This window comes from Coregonus lavaretus (assembly GCF_964263955.1).
Source record: "Coregonus lavaretus genome assembly, chromosome: 29".
In the NCBI taxonomy this organism is placed as follows: Eukaryota; Metazoa; Chordata; class Actinopteri; order Salmoniformes; family Salmonidae; genus Coregonus; species Coregonus lavaretus.
Window position 1 is genome coordinate 12,204,005 of NC_140016.1, and position 23,563 is coordinate 12,227,567.

The 23,563-nt window shown below is 45.8% G+C and overlaps 1 protein-coding gene across 1 annotated transcript in view; it reads right to left on the minus strand.

Annotated features, from left to right (window-relative positions):
- LOC311104651 (fibroblast growth factor receptor-like 1) overlaps positions 1-23,563 on the minus strand; it is a 69,933-nt gene that overhangs the window by 13,799 nt on the left and 32,571 nt on the right. The gene's annotated exons all lie outside the window — the stretch shown is intronic.

The window sequence follows — 23,563 nt, forward strand, 5'->3', positions numbered from 1 at the left end:
GAATACGACTTTTAGATTGCGAAACATCTATCATACATGTCAGATTTCAATACTGTCCGATGTCATAACGCGGGAGGTTGTCTTCTCTCGAATGAGCCATTGATCATATTGTTGCGATATTCCTTCCACGAGAAATTTGTAATTTAACAGAGGGTCTAACACATTTCCCTATTTGTGTGCCTCATCAGTCAAGGTGCATTGCATGGCCGTTGTGAATGTCAGACTCCCCTCTGCGAGGCACATAGATCTGCAGGTTGAACATGGTGAGATTGTAGTCTCCTAAATTGATAGTGCAGTTTGTTTAGGCGATTTTACAGCTAGCTAGCTACTTCACATGCTGATATTGACTTTGGTATTATTTTGTGTGTAGCTACGTTTGCTAGCTAGCTAGCTAGCCAGCCCATAGAGAGAGTATTGCATTCTGGGTTTTGTGGTCGACTTGAGCTGCAACTGATTTCCACAATGTTGCTACCAACCTTATTATAACGACAAAATGAAAGATTTGTTCACAACAAATATTGTTTGCACATATTTAACACTCCAAATTATAGGAGTTAGTGGTTTTGGGTGGAATTTTTCTTTAACATAGTTCAAATACACAGTATGATTAATGATTCATGTGATGGATCTTTTGTCATGAAACATTGCAAACCAATTCCAATTCACTATTGAAATGTGCTATACCAGGGTTACTGTTAAGTTTCTGTATATCTTCCTTTAAAGTATCTTTAAGTGGTAATGGAACGCTATTGTATTCTGCTGAACAATTTGGAATTGATGGTGCGGTTGATTGTTGAGATGAAAATGTATATAAAGAACAGATCCTCGGAGCATGAACATTACTAAGTACAAGCATAATGTCAACATTCACTAAAATAACATATCTGGGTACAAGTGGTTCCATCCCGTTGGTCATAAATGTCAAGTGCGATGCATTTTATAAGTTCTGAAACCTGCAGTTAGTATCATGTTCTGTGTGTATCTGCACAAAAAGGCCTTTTTTTGTTCATTGTTCAAACCTTGGTTTCTGCCTCACTTGGAAAGCACATTTCCCTCATGCCTGTGTGCAGCGGCTGCTTCATATCATGTTAACACTTAATTTACTCAGGGTCACGTATGAAAGCCAAAGTTTTGCCTCAAATGGGTATATGGGTGGACTGGAGAAGATACAATGGAACCCTGAACCCCCCCCCCCCCCCACCACACACACACACACATTAGGATGATGGCCTGATCCAACCCCCACACATTAGGATGATGGACTGATCCAACCCCCACACATTAGGATGATGGCCTGATCCAACCCCCTCACATTAGGATGATCTGTTCAGGCAGTTCCCACATGGATTCACTTCAAGGAGGGAACCGACTGGATTCCTCCTCACATGCCTGTCTGTCTGTCTCACAGGAGCCTCTCACTAACACCAAAGAGGACAGTGCACATGGGAAAGGGACACACTTTTATGTCCACGCAGGTCTATCTCTGTTTCATCGACTGTCCCAAGCTATGCTTTTGTTCAGTTGAACTTTTTCTTCTCTGAGTTGTAAGAGCAGCCCTCCTAAAACTTATCTGAGGGGAAGTGAAATGAGGAGATTCACAGTTGTCTTTGGAGGTGGTCGCTGCCTGCGACGTGTGTCTCTGTCTCTTCTCTTCCACTCTCCCGCTCATCATCCCAGCTGCTTCAGTGTAACTCTAGCAAACATCAAGGCCAGGACGGGGCTTTACCGAATTAACATATCTCATATATTGATCGCCTCACGCTCCCTTTGAAACCGACACTCCCGCCCTTGCACTTTGAACTCCCTCTCTCCAGTTCCGTCCAAATCATTTCAACACATAAAGGCTCCATAAAATGAATGGGGTTCCAGGTTTGAGGTTCCTGTTACGGAGAAATGAAAGTTAATTCAGAGAAGCAGGGAACATATATTGACATCCCCGTATCTAACATAAGGTTAAGAAGATGGGTAATATACAGGACATGGATATTATTACAAATCATGTTGATACAAACTGATAGATGCAGCCTGCCAAACAACATAAACAAAAGCCGAAAATACTTTTACAGATTGTTTACACGTACTTTATGTGCATGGACAAAACATCGATAAACACTCTGTACTACACTGTACTGTAAAACCCTTTCTGGAATGTGAGACTAGCTTATGCAACCAACATTACAAAGTCAACAGTCAGACAAAAACTAAAGCCTTAGGTTAAAAGGCCGGTCATCTTTCACTGTGTCGAGGTTACTGCTGACAGTGTCCCTTTGATGAATGAATGTTTACAGCAAAACACTAACTTATACGTATTACATCATTAGACTATTCTATACATTATTACGAGGAGGAGATGAGGGCTGAGTGAACTGTACTTTGTGGTTTGTGCTTGACTTGGTACAACATGTTTATAAAGCCTAACTAATTGACTTTCCACCATATGACAGCTTTCCTCCCTCTGCCAGACGTGTACAGCACATACTGAAGGAGTCACACTTAGATCTAACAAATCACAAAGCTACAAAGGACATCAACGCAGAGCTCAAATGTCTTTGCCACGCTGGCTGACATACCTTCATAAACCATGGCAAATCTCGGAATAACGCAAACGTCTGCAGTTTAAATGAATTGAGAACGATTACAGTGAATGGTACGTGGGTATACAGAACGTTTTGAAATGTAAAAACAAGCCTTCATTCCCGTTGACTCAAGCTATCACTTTCAACACAATGTCCTGCTGATCAAACTGACGTCCGATAGCCGAGGCGCCGGGGAATGATCCCTATGTTTGTGTAACAAACTAACTAAAGGGGTAATCGCACAGCTATACTCACACCCAGATACGGCCTTGTAAAGGGAGACCTTTATATCAACATTAGAAATAAAAAGTAGCTGAATTCTGAATTCATGCTGATTAACTTAAACAAGTTTTCTGTCGCCTTAGTGTTTGGACTTGTAATGGAACGTGAACGTTGTTTTAAGTCTCTCTTCTCTTATAAAGGAGACAAAAAGATTGAAAATATGAAAAGATTCATTTAGTCAGAGAATCTGCACATTAACAAAAGCAGACAAGAGGAAAGTCAGAGTCCTCATTACTGATCAAAGTGATGCAAGTGGTTCTTGGGCATTTCTAGAGGGACAAACATTTCACAAACATAGGAGTATCAAAAAGGAACATTATGCAGAATTGCTGCGCTTGGATGGAAGAATGGAGGATGCAGGACAAAGGCTTGTGAAACTTCAAAAGGAATCGTTCGTGTGCACCGTGCTCTTTCTTCAAACATGTCTTTACTAATTGCTATGCCTATTCCCCCCATCCACACTCCACTTGTTTCTTTCTTATTCAGGTTTCACCACTGCAGAGGTTGGGCTGATAATCACCCTGCGGAATCACAAAGGACGACAAGCAGAGGACACAAAAAATACTTATAATGAGAAAAGATTCCTCCATCATACAACCTAGCCGCTGCAGAGAACCTATTATGGGCCTTTTAAAGTGGGGGAACTCAGGGTAGTGTGTGGCTGCTGGCTCAAAGGAGGACAAGTCCCTCCCTCTGTGGGCCAAGCCCTCAGGGAACAATAGTTGACAATCTTAATCCTCAGTACCGCATAATGAGCTGTAAGCTTTCCTTTCAGCACAGAAATGTCTCCCTGCTTACCGCTCTAATCACAGACAAATGCCCTTGTCCCATTCACAGGCCTGAAAACCTTGTTCCTTCCTTCACCTCTCCACTAACCCTCGTCACTCGCTCCGTTTTTAAGTGTTGGGGGGGTTGATGAAGTTTGAGTGCTGGACGACCCGTGAGAATGGATGGGACCTCATTTCTCATTGCATTGGAGGGCTCTCGTTGAGATGCTTTCCATTTTTGATAGGTCGGCATCTGCTTAGATGTTGAGAGGCTTTTTGTTGATGTGAGGTTCTCACTGTGCCATCACGTTGGTGAGGAAGGCCCATGTTGGAGATGTGGTCTAGGAGTGGACAAATTACCAATCTTGTTCCCTCATTATTCCCAGCAAGCCACTTCAGAATGACTTACTTAGAACAAAAAAGACATAGCATGCTAACTGCATGAGAAATGTTAATGCTTTCATGAAGAATTTCAGTCAAAACTGTGGGTAGGCTACTTAAGTTCCATTAGGGAGCGTTTGTGCGAGCTTGACTTACTCTGGCCCACATTTTAACACATACAACACCGCCCCTAGCCTCAAACAGAGCTTGAATTAAGGCGTCCGCATGCTTCCCAGCCGAAACAGTTTGGAAGAGTTTGTGCATATATTATGACAACAGTTTGTGATGTTTTTGTTCATTTTGGACTTCAGTGAGGGTTCTTTCGGCTGTTCGGACACACACATTTTTCTCTGGAGGCAAGCCGAAGTCCGTAGCCGAAGTCTACGCCCCTTAGTCAGTGATTGGTCAACAGTAGGGATTCTTCAATAAAGTCTTTGTTGTTATTCAACGATTCAACGCACATTTTTTCATTGAGAAATACAGCACCAAACATCTTAGTTAGACGTAAAATTGCACAGCTAAGATCTCCTCGGCAAAAACATATAAATTAACTCAAGAAATCTGTCATTATCTTAGATCAATTCTGACTATTTTGAGTAAGTGTATACTGGCTACGGCGTCTCAAAATGGACAAACAGTATTATTGCTGCTTTTTTCTCATTTCTCAATCAAAGGTCTTTTTAAGAGAGTATGCGAGCACACTCGTTCGGTTAGGCACCAGCAGTATGCTGATGCCTTTACTCTGGCCCCCATTTTAACACCTACAACACTGCCCCTAGCCTCAAACAGAGCTTGACTTACTCTGGCCCCCATTTTAACTGTCACGCCCTGGCTCTGGGGAGGCTTGTATGTTGAGCCAGGGTGTGAGTGTTCTTTGTTTATTCTAGTTCATGTATATCTATGTTGGCCAGAGTGGTTCTCAATCAGAGGCAACGAGTGTCAGCTGTTGCTGGTTGTCTCTGATTGGGAACCATATTTAGACAGGCTGTTTTCCCACAGTGTTTGTGGGATCTTGTTCCTGTATAGGTTTGTGTTTTGCACCTTTGGACGTCACGTATCGATTTGTTGTTTTGTTCGTGTAATCATTTAATAAATAAGTATGTTCACCTTCCACGCTGCGCCTTGGTCCTCCTCCTTCAGCGAACGTGACAGAAGATCCCACCTAGACTGGACCAAGCAGCGTGTCGCTAAAGGACATCAACCTCGACTGGGTCAAGCCGCGGGAGGAGGAGAGAGGCTGGACTTGGAAGCAGAGGAGCGAAAGTCTGGCGAAAGCTATGGAGGCCTGGCCCACGGGGGGGAGAGACCCCCAGAATTTTTTTAGGGGGGGGGCTCACGCCGTGGACGACGGGGCAGCAGGAGGCCGCAATAGAGCGGTCCAGCGGGTTTGCAGAGGAGGCCACCAGGTTAAGGGGGCCACTGGTCACAGAGGGGAGGGAAAGTGTAGAGGCACGGCGAGAGTTACTGGGGTGTGTTACCAGTCCGGTCCGGCCCGTTCCTGATCCCTGCGTAGGGCCAGTGGTGTGTGTCCCCAGTACGGTCCGGCCTGTTCCTGTTCCTCGCATCGAGCCTGTGGTGCGCGTCGTCAGCCCGGCCCGGCCTGTTCCTGCTCCACGCACCAAGCCTATGGTGCGCATCGTCAGCCCGGTTCGGCCCATTCCTGCTCCCCGCACCAAGCCAGTGGTGCGCGTCGTCAGCCCGGCCCGGCCTGTTCCTGCTCCACGCACCAAGCCTATGGTGCGCATCGTCAGCCCGGTTCGGCCCATTCCTGCTCCCCGCACCAAGCCAGTGGTGCGCGTCGTCAGCCCGGTTCGGCCCATTCCTGCTCCCCGCACCAAGCCAGTGGTGCGCGTCGTCAGCCCGGCCCGGCCCGTTCCTGCTCCCCGCACCAAGCCAGTGGTGCGCGTCGTCAGCCCGGTCCGGTCCGTTCCTGCTCCCCGCACCAAGTCGGCGGTGCGCGTCGCCAGCCCGGTCCGGCCTGTTCCTGGTCCCCACACCAAGCCAGTGGTGTGCGTCGTCAGTCCGGCACAGCCCGTGCCTGTTCCACCGGTGCCTGGTCCGGCACCGGTCAGCTGCTCCACGCCGGAGCTAGAGCAATCCGCTCCACCGGTGTTCAGTCCAGCTCCGGCCAGCAGGGCCAGACCGGACCAGGGGTACTTTGGGGGGTTAGAGAGGGAGTGGGAATCATGCCCGGAGCCGGATCCGCCGCCAAGGCGGAGTGCCCACCCGGTCCCTCCCCTGTGGTATTTGGTTGGCGCGGTCGGAGTCCGTGCCTTTGGGGGGGGGTACTGTCACGCCCTGGCTCTGGGGAGGCTTGTATGTTGAGCCAGGGTGTGAGTGTTCTTTGTTTATTCTAGTTCATGCATATCTATGTTGGCCAGAGTGGTTCTCAATCAGAGGCAACGAGTGTCAGCTGTTGCTGGTTGTCTCTGATTGGGAACCATATTTAGACAGGCTGTTTTCCCACAGTGTTTGTGGGATCTTGTTCCTGTGTAGGTTTGTGTTTTGCACCTTTGGACGTCACGTATCGATTTGTTGTTTTGTTCGTGTAATCATTTAATAAATAAGTATGTTCACCTTCCACGCTGCGCCTTGGTCCTCCTCCTTCAGCGAACGTGACATTAACACCTTACACGCCTGAGAATTGGCCTATATGGATAGGGCTAAATTGAAATGTTTCTTACAGAAGAAATGATAAGAATATTCTTGGAAAATGTTGGGTAGGTGCAACATAAGATAAAAAAATGACAAGGGTTTGAGTGAGAGGACAACTAGTGTTTCCAAGTGGCCACACACCTCTCCAGTGTGCACAGTTCCTAAGTAATTTCAATGCACTTTTATGACTTAAAGAAGAGTCTTCAACTATAAGGTGCTTTTTTGAGCTCTCCTACCTGTGCTGTTGAGGAACTAGCACACTTGTAGTTGTTTTCTTTGGAACACAGCCCTGCATCCCCGCCTTTACACAATTACTGTTGTTGTTTACGCAACCCGAAAACGGTCCATTATAAATTGCAATCTGGGTGAGGTGGGCATAATTTGAAAGCTTGTTCTATTGCCAACATGACTAGTTAAGTTATAAAATATAGGTAATTCAGAGAAGCAGATCATAATGTTGGTGTGCATAGAATGGAGTCGTGAGCGCATTCAGATGCATGGTCCATGTAAGATTTTCTTCACAATACAACAAACATAGGCTCATTCTGTTCAGGACAACCCAGGGTATGCCATGTCATCTTGTAACTGTACATCAAACATAGTGATCATAAACGTTGACACTATATATTACATGAGTTTTATGATATGGAAGTGCACATTTGGAATCACAGGTGTTTAGCTTGCATTACATTTACGTCATTTAGCAGACACTCTTATCCAGAGCGACTTACAGGAGCAATTAGGGTTAAGTGCCTTGCTCAAGGGCACATCGACAGATTTTTCACCTAGTCGGCTCGGGGATTAGAACCAGCGACCTTTCGGTTACTGGCACAACGCTCTTAACCACTAAGCTACCTGTCGCCCTACATCAAAGTGGTATTTATTAGAATCCTCAACGTCTCATCTTTCAAAATACATTGAGTCCTCGTAATTTACAGCATTTCCCTCACTCAGACAGTAAGACATTTGCTAAAGTTGCCCAATTACAAGGAGGGATGGGGACAACTTCTTGTCGCACGGTGCTCAAGTTCAGAATGGCTGTCAGTGAAAACCCATACAGCGCTGTGAAGCGCAGAGCCAGAGCTTTGACATCATGTACATCATGTTACTGTACAAATCAAATCAAATCAAATTGTATTGGCCACATGCGCCGAATACAACAGGTGCAGACATTACAGTGAAATGCTTACTTACAGCCCTTAACCATCAGTGCATTTTTTTTTATTTATAAAAAAGTAAAATAAAACAACAAAAAAGTGTTGAGAACAAAAGAGCAGAAGTAAAATAAAAGAACAGTAGGGAGGCTATATATACAGGGGGGTACCGGTGCAGAGTCAATGTGCGGGGACACCGGCTAGTTGAGGTAGTTGAAGTAATATGTACATGTGGGTAGAGTTAAAGTGACTATGCATAAATAATTAACAGAGTAGCAGCAGCGTAAAAATATGTGGTGGGGGGTGGGGGTGGGGGGGCAGTGCAAATAGTCCGGGTAGCCATGATTAGCTGTTCAGGAGTCTTATGGCCTGGGGGTAGAAGCTGTTGAGAAGTCTTTTGGACCTAGACTTGGCACTCTGGTACTGCTTGCAGTGCGGTAGCAGAGAGAACAGTCTGTGACTAGGGTGGCTGGAGTCTTTGACAATTTTGAGGGCCTTCCTCTGACACCGCCTGGTATAGAGGTCCTGGATGGCAGGAAGCTTGGCTCCAGTGATGTACTGGGCCGTACGCACTACCCTCTGTAGTGCCTTGCGGTCGGAGGCCGAGCAGTTGCCATACCAGGTGGTGATGCAACCAGTCAGGATGCTCTCGATGGTGCAGCTGTAGAATTTTTGAGGATCTGAGGACCCATGCCAAATCTTTTCAGTCTCCTGAGGGGAAATAGGCTTTGTCGTGCCCTCTTCACGACTGTCTTGGTGTGTTTGGACCATGATAGTTAGTTGGTGATGTGCACACCAAGGAACTTGAAGCTCTCAACCTGTTCCACTACAGCCCCGTCGATGAGAATGGGGGCGTGCTCAGTCCTCTTTTTTTTCCTGTAGAGCTACTACGTTCCGGTTAAGGTGTTTATCAGTGTCCAAATCTGACATTTTCAACCCGTATACGGGTAAGAGTGTAAAGGGTTAACCCATACAACACTGCCCCTAACCTCAAACAGAGCATGAAGACATAGAGAAGAAAACAACAGACCCAAAACCAATTCAACTCCTGACAGAAAGAAGACTTCCAGCTGAAGCATGTAGCACTCTGCCAGGGAACATTTCTTCCATTTGAGCGGCAGGTCGGCGAGGGAAAGGGAGAGGGCTGGATGAGGAATCCATTAAAGCAGAATGACAGCTAATCGGCTTAGGGAGAGCTGCTCTGTGGCCGGACCAAATGAAAGATTTTGGTTCCAAGACTCCATGTTCCATTTAAGCTCCCAGTGGAGCCGCAGGAGCCACCGATGGGGAGGCAAACGACCAGCCACTTCAGGGACGAGGGGACAATTAAGCGTTACAAATGAATAAGCCCACTAGCCACCAGGGAAAGCCAGATCAGCTTTAAAGATGCATCAACTCTCTTTATTCTAGAGAACATTCCTGTAATAAAATTAAGTGAACAGCATTGCTCCATCTGAAGACGTTGAGCTAGTATCTCCTGATGTCTGCCTGTTCTCAGACAAAACAAAAAGGAATGTGACTCTTTCTTCTTTTATCCATTCTCTCTATCTTGTTTCCGTCTTTCTGTGGTCGGTGAAATGATCCAGAACCGTGATGTGGAACCATGACAGTGCAGCCTCCTCTCCAGCCCACAGGAACAGGCAGGCGTGAAATGTAAGCCTGGGCCCCCATGCCCCTGTGCTTGGGGGCCCAGGCTTACTGTGTGTGTATGGGGGTACGGGGTACTCTGTCCCTGCCTCACAGATCTGTTGCTGTTTTCCTTTCCGGCTCTTTGAATAACTGCTTGCAAATAGCTTTGAAACCCGAAGCCCCACTCCCACCTGTGGCATTGTAACCCCTCTGGACTGCCATGTTGACGTTTGGGTTGTTTTCAAATGCCAACTTCATTTCCTCTGTGCTGTTTCCGGGGGAGTAGGTTCTCTAACAATATGATAGGGAGGTATTGTTATCAGCTGGGGGATAGGATAGCAAAGGTCTAGTTAACATTGTAGGCACAACAATCTGACTCAACTGAACGAAACACTATACGATATCACTATGGTCTATCTGTGGCTATGGCTGCAGAGAATAGTGCTTTTTAATGAACTGGCATGGACTGTGCCCAATGCTGAAGTTGTACTAAAAAGATCTTAGAAATGTGTACAGCTTACTGCATGTATACTACTCCCTCAACACATGGCATTTCTAACTTTTACGATGTGAGAAACAGGTCAGTGAATTCTAACATGAGGAACATGTGTCCTCTGTAGCTCAATTGGTAGAGCATGGCGCTTGTAACGCCAGGGTAGTGGGTTCGATCCCCGGGACCACCCATATGTAAAAATGTATGCACACATGACTGTAAGTCGCTTTGGCTAACTGGCATATTATATTATAAGAGCTCTGTCTGTCAACTCTGATTTCTACAGCTCTGCCTCTCCCTGTAACCCTGTTACCCTTTCTGGGCTCGTGTCCCAAATGGCACCCTATCCATTTATAGTGCACTACTTTTGACCAGGACCCATAGAGCACTTTATAGGGAATAAGGTGCCATTAGGGAAGCATCCTCTGTAACACTGTTCCCCTTCCTGATCCTTCTCTACTACAGACTGCCAGTCAACCCCTGGTTCCTGACCACCCCTTCGCTCACACCACCCCTCCACCATAGCAGGCAGGCCTGTGGACACATGGCCAGTGAGGATTAGTGGAGCACAAGTGAAGACAAATTTACCCAGCCACACGCCACAAAGGCCTCGTTAGCACATGAAGGGGAGGCAAGCGGGGGGGAGGGTGTCAACATCAGAGAGCGGCTTCCCAGCTACCAACACTACCCCCACGCACAGCTCTCCGAACCAATTCCAAACACCAATCCTACCCTCCCCCTTCCTGTCCACCTCTTGCAATGGTAGCGCGGCTAGAAGTTCAATAATGAAGAAGCTGAAAACAGATGTGAAAACACTACAAAGATGCCAGATTCCAGGTATAAACATATATCTAAATTAAATCATCAACTATTCATTTCAAATAAATATTTTCCCTTCCACATGAAGTCAAAATCAAGCGGAAATCAGCGAATTACAGTAAAAGCCCTTTGTAACTTGACCACAGGATCTGAGTGCAGACCATGGAAAAGTCCACAGCCCTCAGCATTCAACCCTATGTCTGTGTGTGTGTGTGAGGGAGGGAGGGAGGGAGGGAGGGAGGGAGCAGCCGCTGTTTGAGGCCCTACACTTTGGGTTCTTTCTTCTCCCTGTCTGATGAGACACCAGATTTCTCAATAAAACTGCAATAACTTGAGTCAATGCCTCCAAGCACTTTTCAATTTATTCAACATCTAATGGGATATCGTGGAGAGCACCCATGAAGGTTGTGATATTGGTGGTAATATGATATGTTTTGTTAGGTTCTGCACGGAGAGAGCTGTGGAATTTGACACTTGCGTCATGGTGTGGAGAGAGAGCGAGAGAGATTAAGGAGAACAGGCAGGTCCAGAGAGTTTGTTTCCAGTTCATTTACCTTCCCGTTCAAACTAACATTTCTGTCTCTGTGTGTGTTTTTTCAGTACAGACTCAAGGTCTGTGTGCTGTGGAACATGGATACAGTGTGCCTGCCTGTACAGACAAGAACATACTGAGAATTACAATTGTGGGACAGGACACCCTTGCGGGACAGGACACCCTTGCGGGACAGGACACCCTTGCGGGACAGGACACCCTTGTGATCCTCAACCATATGCAGTAATTGTTACACCTCAACAGATGTAAGACACATGACCAATAGTGTGTTATTAACTTGCATTTAAGATCAATGTCTCTAGTACCACACATTCCAGTACTTACAGCAATACTCTTAGTTACAATGAATTACAGACCGTTCCAGAGCTTATCACAGTTGTGCACATGGAGGACGGACATATATAGAGGGCAGAGAGAGTGACATTGACCTCTCACTCCAACAATCACCAGTGTAAACACAACTCGCCAGGCAGTCAGGCAGTCTAACCAGCAGCAGTCACATTCTGGTCAGATTAACCAGACTGTTCCCATGAAAAAAGTGTTTATTTTAACTACTGTTACTAGTAAAAAAAAAACACGACTCGATATCAGTCAGGCACATCCCTATTTGGACACAAAACGTGACCTTCAGAGTTAACTTTGTTCCTGTACTGATGCCCTGACATACACACAGGAAGCCTATGCTGTTCAACTCCTGAAAAGGAAAACTACATGTTGCTGCTGGTAGAGGTTATCACTTCTGCAGTAGCCGTATGTCTACACCCCATCCCACTAGCAGCATGTCAGGTCAACAGAACCATCATAAATAGTACAGTCAGGTTACTGAACCGTAATGTACATGGGCTGGTACAGCTACACATCTTTTCCCATAACCTTTAGAGTAAAACCCTGGGGTAATGGTAAGAGAACCAAGTGCATAGAGAAATAGACACAGTCTATCTGCCTGTCTATTCCTCCTGGTCCAGGATCAGTCTATGTGCCTGTCTATCCCTCCTGGTCCAGGATCAGTCTATCTGCCTGTCTATTCCTCCTGGTCCAGGATCAGTCTATCTGCCTGTCTATTCCTCCTGGTCCAAGATCAGTCTAGCTGCCTGTCTATTCCTCCTGGTCCAGGATCAGTCTATCTGTCTGTCTATCCCTCCTGGTCCAGGATCAGTCTAGCTGCCTGTCTATTCCTCCTGGTCCAGGATCAGTCCCAGATGTTGGCTCAGTCTGAGCTTCTAGCGCCAGAGTAAGCAGCAAAAATCACCATAAATCACATTGTGTCACTTCCAACCAGCTCCCTACACACACAAATCTCTATCCAACACTAATTTCTAGTCACGCTTGTATTGTCATCACACCAGTAAATCCGGTAGTGTCATTCACAATGGTGCAGTATACAACTTCATAAATGTGAGAAGTAGCTTTGTGAGTACAGTACAAGCTGTGGGTCCCATCATGAAACCATTCTCCATCTCACTTTGATCCTCTACATCAGGGGTTCCCAAACTCTTTCATCAGGCCTCCCTTCTAGTGTTGAGGACCTCTTTCACTCAGGCCTCCCTTCTAGTGTTGAGGAACTATTTCACTCAGGCCTCCCTTCTAGTGTTGAGGACCTCTTTCATTCAGGCCTCCCTTCTAGTGTTGAGGACCTCTTTCACTCAGGCCTCCCTTCTAGTGTTGAGGACCTCTTTCACTCAGGCCTCCCTTCTAGTGTTGAGGACCTCTTTCACTCAGGCCTCCCTTCTAGTGTTGAGGAACTCTTTCACTCAGGCCTCCCTTCTAGTGTTGAGGACCTCTTTCACTCAGGCCTCCCTTCTAGTGTTGAGGACCTCTTTCACTCAGGCCTCCCTTCTAGTGTTGAGGACCTCTTTCACTCAGGCCTCCCTTCTAGTGTTGAGGAACTCTTTCACTCAGGCCTCCCTTCTAGTGTTGAGGACCTCTTTCAATCAGGCCTCCCTTCTAGTGTTGAGGAACTCTTTCAATCAGGCCTCCCTTCTAGTGTTGAGGACCTCTTTCACTCAGACCCCCCTTCTAGTGTTGAGGAACTCTTTCACTAAGCCCCCCCTTTAGCCAGGCCTGCTAGAAAACTCTAAGCTTGGTGGTAGAAGTCCAAATCACCATGTGCTCCTATTACGTGAGCCCCATCCTCAAAACTGAACAACAGTTGGATTAGATTTCATAATAGATGGGTTAGCTGACAACATCACAAAAACGATGCACACGCTTCAATGGGGCAGAAGTCTGTGAGTTGTGATTCTGGATGGGCAGATACTGTAGCTACCAACAATGACAAGAAACTGCCATTTCAGCTAGTTTAATATTTTTCTTGATACCATGTCTTGTTTTGAGGTGTTTTGACTGATTTTATGTCAATGCTAATATGGCAAAAATTCGCTAGCTAGCTAACCAACAACTGTAACAATGCATTTGAGAGACAACAAGTGCTCATTTGGCAAATGTATTTATGTTTTCAATAAACATTTGAGACTAAATATAGTTTACATGTTGTCAACAATCTAAGCCAACCCCATCTGTTTTGCCCCATAGTGGTGCACGCGTCGGTTTTGTTGCTAAACAACCAACCAGTCTATATACACATTATCGACGACTTTACCAGCTGGATGGATGAAGGGTTCCAACAGACTCCTCCCATCACCGGTCAGTCATCAACACCAGGATAACACTGAAAAAACGCTGCTGGTGTGGGGAGATTACAGTACGTACAACCTCCCACTCATTTCATGATGGACCAACAGTGGTCCCACAATGGTTGAAAGAAAGACTGAGCCAAATGCAATGGTCAGAAATGAGCAACTTACAGTGCATTCGGAAAGTATTCAGACGTCCAGCCTAATTCAAAAAAAAAAAAGATAAATCAATCTACACACAATACCCCATAATGACAAAGCGAAAACAGGTTTTTAGAAATTTCTGCAAATGTATTAAAAATAAAAAACAGAAATACCTTATTTACATAAGTATTCAGACCCTTTGCTATGAGACTCAAAATTGAGCTCAGGTGCATCCTGTTTCCATTGATCATCCTTGAGATGTTTTACAACTTGATTGGAGTCCACCTGTGGTAAATTCAATTCATTGGACATGATTTGGAAAGGCACACACCTGTCTATATAAGGTCCCACAATTGACAGTGCATGTAAGAGCAAAAACCAAGCCATGAGGTCGAAGGAATTGTCCGTAGAGCTCCGATACAGGATTGTGTCGAAACACATATCTGGGGAAGGGTACCAAAAAATGTCTGCAGCATTGGAGGTCCCCAAGAACACAGAGGCCTCCATCATTCTTAAATGGAAGAAGTCTGGAACACCAAGACTCTTCCTAGAGCTGGCCGACCGGCCAAACTGAGCAATAGGAGAGAAAGGCCTTGGTCAGGGAGGTGACCAAGAACCCGATGGTCACTCTGACAGAGCTCCAGAGTTCCTCTGTGGAGATGGGAGAACCTTCTAGAAGGACAACCATCTCTGCTGCACTACACCAAATCAGGCCTATATGGTCGAGTGGCCAGATGAAAGCCACTCATCTTTAAAAGGCACATGACAGCCCACTTGGAGTTTGCCAAAATGCACCTTAAGGACTCTCAGACCATGAGAAACAAGATTCTCTGCTCTGATGAAACCAAGATTGAACTCTTTGGTCTGAATGCCAAGCGTCACGTCTGGAGGAAACCTGGCACCATCCCTACAGTGAAGCATGGTGATGGCAGCATCATGCTGTTGGGATGTTTTTCAGTGGCAGGGACTGGGAGACTAGTCGAGGGAAAGATGAACGGAGCAAAGTGCAGAGAGATCCTTGATGAAAACCTGCTCCAGAGCGCTCAGGACTTCAGACTGGGGCGAAGGTTCACCTTCCAACAGGACACCGACCCCCTCTTTGAAGGATCGTTTAACCTCAATCCCTTGTGAATGGCACTGGAGGAGATGGCTGCCGTTTTATGGGCTCCTAACCAATTGTGCTATTTTGGGTGTTTTTTCGCGTTGTTTGTAACTTATTTTCTAATCAAATCAAATTTTATTTGTCAAATGTGCCGAATACAACAGGTGTAGACCTTACCGTGAAATGCTTACTTACAAGCCCTTAACCAACAATGCAGTTCAAGAAATAGAGTTAAGAAAATATTGACTAAATAAACTAAAGTAAAACATTTAATAAAAGGTAACACAATAAAAATAACAATAACGAGGCTATATACAGGGGTTACCGGTACCGAGTCATTGTGCGGGGCTACAGGTTAGTCGAGGTAATTTATACATTTACGTTTGACATTTTAGTCATTTAGCAGACGCTCTTTTCCAGAGCGACTTACAGTTAGTGAGTGCATACATTTTTCATACTGGTCCCACGTAGGAATCGAACCCACAACCCTGGCGTTGCAAAAGCCATGCTCTACCAACTGAGCTTACATGTAGGTAAGGGTAATGTGACTATGCATAGATAATAAACAGCGAGTAGCAGCAGTGTAAAAACAAAGGGGGGGTGTCAACGTAAATAGTCCGGGTGGTGCTCCGGTACCGCTTGTCATGTGGTAGTATAGAGAACAGTCTATGACTTGGGTGACTGGAGTCTTTGACAATTTTTAGGGCCTTCATCTGACACCGCCTGGTATATAGGTCCTGGATGGCAGGAAGCTTCGCCCCAGTGATGTACTGGGCTGTACGCACTACCCTCTGTAGCACCTTTCGGTCTGATGCCGAGCAGTTGCCATCCCAGGCAGTGATGCAACCGGTCAGGATGCTCTCGATGGTGCAGCTGTATAACTTTTTGAGGATCTGGGGACCCATGCCAAATCTTTTCAGTCTCCTGTGGGGGAAAAGGCGTTGTCGTGCCCTCTTCACAACTTTCTTGGTGTGTTTGGACCATGATCGTTTGTTGGTGATGTGGACACCAAGGAACTTGAAACTCTCAACCCGCACCACTACAGCCCTGTCGATGTGAATCGGGGCGTGTTCGGCCATCCTTTTCCTGTAGTCCACAATCATCTCCTTTGTCTTGCTCACGTTGAGGGAGAGGTTGTTGTCCTGGCACCACATTGCCAGGTCTCTGACCTCCTCTCATCATTGTCGGTGATCAGGCCTACCACTGTTGTGTCGTCAGTAAACTTAATGATGGTGTTGGAGTCGTGCTTGGCCATGCAGTCGTTGGTTGAACAGCGAGTACAGGAGGGGACTAAGCATGCACCCCTGAGGGGCCCCAGTGTTGAGGATCAGCATGGCAGATGTGTTGTTGCCTACCCTTACCACCTGGGGGCGGCCCATCAGGAAGTCCAGGATCCAGTTGCAGAGGGAGGTGTTTAGTCCCAGGGTCCTTAGCTTAGTGATGTGCTTTGGTGTTGAATGCTGAGCTGTAGTCAATGAACATCATTCTCACATAGGTGTTCCTTTTGTCCAGGTGGGAAAGGGCAGTGTGGAGTGCGATTGAGATTGCGTCATCTGTGGATCTGTTGGGCACTATTGCGAATTGGAGTGGGTCTAGGGTTTCCGGGATGATGGTGTTGATGTGAGCCATGACCAGCCTTTCAAAGCACTTCATGGCTACTGACGTGAGTGCTACGGGACGGTAGTCATTTAGGCAGGTTATCTTAGTGTCCTTGGGCACGGGGACTATGGTGGTCTGCTTGAAACATATAGGTATAAAAGACTCGGTCAGGGAGAGGTTGAAAATGTCACTGAAGACACTTGCCAGTTGGTCCGCACATGCTCTGAGTACACGTCCTGGTAATCCGTCTGGCCCCGCTGCCTTGTGAATGTTGAACTGTTTAAAGGTCTTGCTCACATTGGCTACGGAGAGCGTGATCACACAGTCATCCAGAACAGCTGGTGCTCTCATGCATTTGTTGCTTGCCTCGAAGCAAGCATAAAAGGCATTTAGCCCGTCTGGTAGGCTCGCGTCACTGGGCAGCTTGCGGCTGAGTTTCCCTTTGTAGTCTGTAATAATTTGCAATCCCTGCCACATCCGACGAGCGTCAGAGCCGGTGTAGTAGGATTCAATCTTAGTCTGGAATTGACGCTTTGTCTGTTTGATGGTTCGATTACTCACCTTGAACTGGACAAATATGTTTTATTTAACGAGTCGGACGTGAAGGATTTACTGCTGATACCGGACCAGGCCCAAATCCCTGTCATTCGCATGAAGAAGAGACGCCGATACAGGGGACGCAGGTCCGGGTGCCTTGTGAGAGTTTATCGGCAAGTGGGTAACATGCCTCTACCATCCGTCCTATTGGCCAACGTGCAATCATTGGAGAATAAACTGGATGAGCTCTGTTCAAGACTATCCTACCAACGGGACATTAAAAACTGTAATATCTAATAAAGTCGGGGCTGAACGACGACATGGATAATATACAGTTAGAGCTGGGTTTTCCGTGTTTATTCTCCAATGAAACAGAACAGCTGCCTCCGGTAAGATGAGGGGTGGTGGTCTGTGTCAATTTGTCAACAACAGCTGGTGCGCGAAATCTAATATTAAGGAAGTCTCTAGGTTTTGCTCGCCTTAGGTAGAGTATCTCATGATAAGCTGTAGACCACACTATTTACCAAGAGAGTTTTCATCTATATTTTTTGTAGCTGTCTATTTACCACCACAAACCGATGCTGGCACTAAGACCACACTCAGCTAGCTGTATAAGGCCATAAGAAAACAAGAAAATGCTCATCCAGAGGCGGCGCTCCTAGTGCCAGGGGACATTAATGCAGGGAAACTTAAATCCGTTTTACCTCATTTCTACCAGCATGTCAAATGTGCAACCAGAGGAAAAAAAACTTTACTCCACACACAGAGACGCGTAACAAAGCTCTCCCCCGCCCTCCATTTGGCAAATCTGACCATAATTCTATCCTACTGATTCCTGCTTACAAGCAAAAACTAAAGCAGGAAGTACCAGTGTCTCGCTCAATACGGAAGTGGTCAGATGACGCAGATGCTAAGCTACAGGACTGTTTTGCTAGCACAGAATGGAATATGTTCTGGGATTCCTTCGATGGCATTGAGGAGTATAACACATCAGTCACCGGCTTCATCAATAAGTGCACCGATGACGTCGTCCCCTCCTACAGGAAAAGGAGGGCCGAGCACGCCCCCATTCTCATCGACAGGGCTGTAGTGGAGCAGGTTGAGCACTTCAAGTTCCTTTGTGTCCACATCACCAACAAACTATCACGGTCCAAACACACCAAGACAATTGTGAAGAGGGCATGACAACTCCTATTCCCCCTCAGGACACTGAAAAGATTTGGCATGGTTCTTCAGATCCTCAAAAAGTTCTACAGCTGCACCATCGAAAGCATCCTGACTGGTTGCATCACCGACTGGTATGGCAACTGCTTGGTCTCCGACTGCAAGGCGGTAAAGAGGGTAGTGCGTACGGCCCAGTACACCACTGGGGCCAAGCTTCCTGCCATCCAGGACCTCTATACCAGGCGGTGTCAGAGGAAGGCCCTAAAAATTGCCAAAGACTCCAAACACCCTAGTCATAGACTGTTCTCTCTGCTACAACACAGCAAGCAGTACCGGAGTGCCAAGCCTAGGTCCAAAAGGCTTCTTAACAGCTTCTATCCCCAAGCCATAAGACTGCTGAACAGCTAATCAAATGGCTAACTGGACTATTTGCATTTTCACTTTACCTCTACGTACATGTACATATTACCTCAATTACAGTGGCTTGCGAAAGTATTCTCCCCCTTGGCATTTTGCCTAATTTGTTGCCTTACAACCTGGAATTAAAATGATTTTTTGGGGGGGTTTGTATTATTTGATTTACACAACATGCCTACCACTTTGAAGATGCAAAATATTTTTTATTGTGAAACAAACAACAAATCTTGAGCGTGCATAACTATTCACCCCCCCCCCAAAGTCAATACTTTTTAGAGCCACCTTTTGCAGCAATTACAGCTGCAAGTCTCTTGGGGTATGTCTCTATAAGCTTGGCACATCTAGCCACTGGGATTTTTTGCCAATTCTTCAAGGCAAAACTGCTCCATCTCCATCAAGTTGGATGTGTTCCGCTGGTGTACAGCAATCTTTAAGTCATACCGCAGATTCTCAATTGGATTGAGGTCTGGGCTTTGACTAGGCCATTCCAAGACATTTAAATGTTTTCCCTTAAACCACACGAGTGTTGCTTTAGCAGTATGCTTAGTGTCATTGTCCTGCTGGAAGGTGAACCTCCGTCCCAGTCTCAAATCTCTGGAAGACTGAAACAGGTTTCCCTCAAGAATTTCCCTGTATTTAGAGCCATCCATCATTCCTTCAATTCGGACCAGTTTCCCAGTCCCTGTCGATGAAAAACATCCCCACAGCATGATGCTGCCACCACCATGCTTCACTGTGGGGATGATGAGAGGTGTATATATACTGAGATCATGTGACAGATCATGTGACACTTAGATTGCACACAGGTGGACTTTATTTAACTAATTATGTGACTTCTGAAGGTAATTGGTTGCACCAGATCTTATTCAGGGGCTTCATAGCAAAGGGGGTGAATACATATGCACGCACCACTTTTCCGTTATTTATCTTTTTCAATTTTCTTTAAACAAGTTATATTTTTCATTTCACTTCACCAATTTGGACTATTTTGTGTATGTCCATTACATGAAATCCAAATAAAAATCAATTTAAATTACAGGTTGTAATGCAACAAAATAGGAAAAACGCCAAGGGGGATGAATACTTTTGCAAGGCACTGTACCTCGACTAACCTGTACCCCCTGTATATAGCCTCGTTATTTTTTTATTTTTTACTTTAGTTTATTTAATAAATATTTTCTTAACTCTTATTTTTATTAAAATTGCATAGTTGGTTAAGGGCTTGTAAGTAAACATTTCACTGTAAGGTCTACACCTGTTGTATTCGGCGCATGTTACAAATACAATTTGATTTGATTTGAAGCCAACTCAGTCTGCTGTGATCCATCAACCACCTCACTCTGTATAATAAATCCATACAGCATTCATGCACAATACTCACTAAATAGTCTTATTACTGGGTTATTATTACACTTCATACAAATGCAATTTATCATATTTTATACAAAATGTGAATGAATACTGGGTCATAATAGCGAGCTAAAGATACTTGAGCCATATAGTCATAACAGTCTATAATCAGCCTTGCTTCACCTCTGAGCCTTGCTGGATCCCAGTGGCTGACGCCTGCATACAATCAGAGAGGCTTTGGCTCCCCGTGGTCCCATTGACCAGCGCACTGATATCCTCCACGCAGTAACAGATATGCAAGGAGAAAAAAAAGCAAAAGGAATCTTTTAATTTCCCTAAAATTGGGAACAAGTGTTGTCATGTAACTATTTTGACTGGCTTCTGTAACCGGATCGAACAGTACATCTATTGTGCGATCAAATACAATAAAGTGGAAAACGAAAGCGGTGAAAATATTTATACAAATGAAATGTGGTCCGTGAAGCAGGAGTTGGCAAGGCAGCCAGAGACTTGAGCCTTAATGGGAAAGAGGTGTCAATACTTTAGTGAGTTAAACTCCAGAATAAAACATCAAGGCTCTTTTAGTCCGGGTGTGGGTTTGACTTTAGTCCAGGTGTGGGTTAGACTTTAGTACAGGTTAGGCTTTAGTCGAGGTGTGGGTTAGACTTTGGTACAGGTTAGGCTTTAGTCAAGGTGTGGGTTAGACTTTAGTACAGGTTAGGCTTTAGTCGAGGTGTGGGTTAGACTTTGGTACAGGTTAGACTTTAGTCCAGGTGTGGGTTAGACTTTAGTACAGGTTAGGCTTTAGTCAAGGTGTGGGTTAGACTTTAGTACAGGTTAGGCTTTAGTCGAGGTGTGGGTTAGACTTTGGTACAGGTTAGACTTTAGTCCAGGTGTGGGTTAGACTTTAGTACAGGTTAGGCTTTAGTCCAGGTGTGGGTTAGACTTTAGTCCTGGTGTTGGATACATTTTAGTCCAGGTGTGGGTTAGACTTTAGTCCCGGTGTGAGTTAGACTTTAGTCCAGGTGTGGGTTAGACCTTGCCTTTCCAACCACCAAACACGCCATTTCATTATTGGGACCACACAAGAGAAGCATGGATTCATTTATGTTCCCATGTTTGATTCAGAGTTCACCAAGCAGACTAGTTGGGCTAATGAAAATACACTTGTCTGTTTTCCATACTAAGTGGACCTCAGTGGGAATCTCATAGCTTAGTGCTCCTATTACATGACCTACCGTCTTCTGGGGTCAAATCCACGGTTCATGACGCTCTCCTACAAAGCCAAGAAGGCAGGAGGCACTGAAGTCTGATTCTGCACAGTTATGTGACCCTGCCCTAGTTAGAGCGTCTGCTAAATGACGTAAATGTAAAATGTTAACGTGTACGTTCTCTGACTGCAACATACATGGAAGTCAAATTGGCGGCTCCCTTGAACACTCCTTATTCCTGCCACATAAACAACATGCTGGACAGGCTTGGGTTAGGAGGCGAGAGGAGGCAAGCCAACAAATAAAACAAGAACAAGTTCAAGACACCTGACTAAACGGCATCTCCAGGCCCGTGTCGGCACTTCAAACACGGGCTGGCACCCAGAGCAGGGGGAGGGGAGGAGGAGCAGCTGCTGCTGAGGTCATCTGGGCAGCTGCCTCTTTCCACACCTCCCAGGCCTAGCCAGCCATCACTGGAGCCCAGCCTCTCAGCTCCAGGCTTCAAATAACTACTGCAGACCTATCCTCCATTCAGACTCTCTCTCTCACTCTCTCTTTTTCTTTCTTTCTTCTTGCGTTACTATTTTATTTGTATTATTATTTTAAAACTCTGCATCGTTGGTAAGGGGTCGTGAGCAAGCATTTCACAGTAAAGTCTACACCAGTTGTATTCGGCGCATGTGACAAATAAAAACTCATTTGATTTTCTCTTACTCTCTCTCTCTTTAGTCATGCTATTTGTATTTGAGCAATATGATTGGCCGTTTATTCAAGCACCACTACGCTCCCGCAAGTCACAACTTGTCACACAAGCAAGCTGTCCTGAGCACAAAGAAGCGCCCATCAATCTACTCGCTGAGCTTACTTATTTTAGGGAAAGTGATTTACAAAAGTGAACATACTAGCAATATGCTGGCTACTGTTGATAGTCCACAAAAAGAATGCTACAGAAATACACTATTGCATTAGTCTTGGCTAGCCTACTGTAGCCAGGTTGATCTCTATTTTGGAACCGCAGTTCTCTTAAAGGTGCAGCGTCCTATTTTGAGATGTAGAAAATGTGAGGGTCCGTTAGTACTGTGGTAGTGAACAGACGCAATGTGAGGGTCTGTTAGTACTGTGGTAGTGAACAGACCCAATGTGAGGGTCTGTTAGTACTGTGGTAGTGAACAGACCCAATGTGAGTGTCTGTTAGTACTGTGGTAGTGAAGAGACCCAATGTGAGGGTCCGTTAGTACTGTGGTAGTGAACAGACCCAATGTGAGGGTCTGTTAGTACTGTGGTAGTGAACAGACCCAATGTGAGGGTCTGTTAGTACTGTGGTAGTGAACAGACCCAATGTGAGGGTCTGTTAGTACTGTGGTAGTGAACAGACCCAATGTGAGTGTCTGTTAGTACTGTGGTAGTGAACAGACCCAATGTGAGGGTCCGTTAGTACTGTGGTAGTGAACAGACCCAATGTGAGTGTCTGTTAGTACTGTGGTAGTGCAGAGACCCAATGTGAGGGTCTGTTAGTACTGTGGTAGTGAACAGACCCAATGTGAGGGTATGTTAGTACTGTGGTAGTGAACAGACCCAATGTGAGGGTCTGTTAGTACTGTGGTAGTGAAGAGACCCAATGTGAGGGTCTGTTAGTACTGTGGTAGTGCAGAGACCCAATGTGAGGGTCCATTAGTACTGTGGTAGTGAACAGACCCAATGTGAGGGTCCGTTAATACTGTGGTAGTGAACAGACCCAATGTGAGGTTCTGTTAGTACTGTGGTAGTGAACAGACCCAATGTGAGGGTCTGTTAGTACTGTGGTAGTGAACAGAGCCAATGTCTATGTCCCAAAAGGCACCCTATTCCCTATATAGTGCACTACTTTTGCACTATATAGGGAATAGGGTGCCATTTGGGACATAGCCAATGTGAGGCTGAGGGTGGGTCAGTGGTAATGGCTTCCCTCCTTTTTGAGTCTGATTTACCACCAGTGGAGTTAATTACCCTCCTTCCTTTGTCCCAATGGCAGCCATTCTGGCCACGCAGCCAGGGGCCACATACGCTGAAGCCCAGTTCCTGCTGTTTAAACATCGGCTCTGTTTAGACTGATGGAGA